Below are 1,274 nucleotides of genomic sequence, written 5' to 3' on the forward strand. Positions count from 1 at the left end.
TGGGCCCGTGAGCCATGGCCGCTGAGCCTGCGCATCCGGAGCCTGTGCTCCGCAACGGGAGAGGCCACAACAGTGAGAGGCCCGCATACCGCAAAAAAAAAAAAAAAAAAAAATGGAGTATACAAGGTAGATCTCTAAGGGGGAAAGAAAGGACTGATCACCTACCTACTGGATTTGAACGAATGGAGCAGAGTTTTAGGTCCTAGCTGAGTCCGGGAATGATTTAATAGTGATTAGAACTTTAAAAACTGAGCAAATGAAAAAAGCAAGGCAATTATGCTTAGGAAAATGAAAAGTTGTATAAGAAAAGAATTATCTGGAAAGGGCGGGCCGCAGTGACCCAGGAAGCGCGGCGAGGGGGCGAGGGGGCGGGCTCTTGAGCGGGAGTCCATGTGGGCGCCGGCCGGCAGGGGGCAGCGCCGAGTCGCCATGGCGGAGCTGCAGCAGCTCCTGGTGCAGGAGGCGGTGGACTCTATGGTGAAGAGTATGGAGAGACAGAACATCTGGGAAAGATGCAGGGCCTCATGTCCCGCTGCAGCGCCGTCTGTTGTGAGGACAGCCAGGCGTCCATGCAGCAAGTGCACCAGTGCATTGCGTGCTGCCATGCACCTCTGGCTCAAGCCCAGGCCCTGGTGACCACCGAGTTGGAGAAGTTCCAGGACGGCCTGGCCCGGTGCACTATGCATTGCAACGACAAAGCCAAAGATTCAATAGATGCAGGGAGTAAAGAGCTTCAGGTGAAGCAGCAGCTGGAGAGTTGCGTGACAAAGTGTGTGGATGACCACATGAACCTCACCCCAACCAAGACCAAGAAGATGAAGGAATGTCTCTCGTCCATTGGGAAATAGATGTCTGCTATTGGCCATTGGGGCTGAAGGCAGGAATCTGTTTAAAAAGAGGAATGGGGATTTGGATTTTCTAAGGAACTTTTATGAACGAGGAAATTAAGGATGGCCGCAAGTTTAAGGCCTATGTCACTTGCCTCTGGACACTGGTTCCTTTGTGTTTGAATCCTAGAAAGTGAAAAAAATTGGTGCTAAAATTTGGGTCAGAGATAGCACAAGATAACACAGGAGAGTTTTTGTGAGCCTGAATTTCATGTGGCAAGTGCTTAACCTGTCAACAGGGAGTCTCCCTTGTACCAAACCAGAGCCCTCCAAGGTACCAGATTCTCTTAGTACACAGATACCAACAGGCTGGCAGTTTCATCTGACCCGCCTATGAGCCGGTGGAGTGTGAGGAGAGGTGTTTCTATTTGTTGCCAACCTCCTGTT

At 51.0% G+C, this 1,274-nt stretch overlaps 1 pseudogene across 1 annotated transcript; it reads left to right on the forward strand.

Annotated features, from left to right (window-relative positions):
* The first annotated feature begins 390 nt into the window (after positions 1–390).
* LOC307063320 (protein FAM136A-like) lies at positions 391–848 on the forward strand (annotated as a pseudogene). Its single transcript has one exon. The product of its transcript is annotated as a protein FAM136A-like (transcript).
* Positions 849–1,274: the final 426 nt, after the last annotated feature.

This window comes from Hyperoodon ampullatus (assembly GCF_949752795.1).
Source record: "Hyperoodon ampullatus genome assembly, chromosome: 1".
NCBI classification, from domain to species: Eukaryota; Metazoa; Chordata; class Mammalia; order Artiodactyla; family Ziphiidae; genus Hyperoodon; species Hyperoodon ampullatus.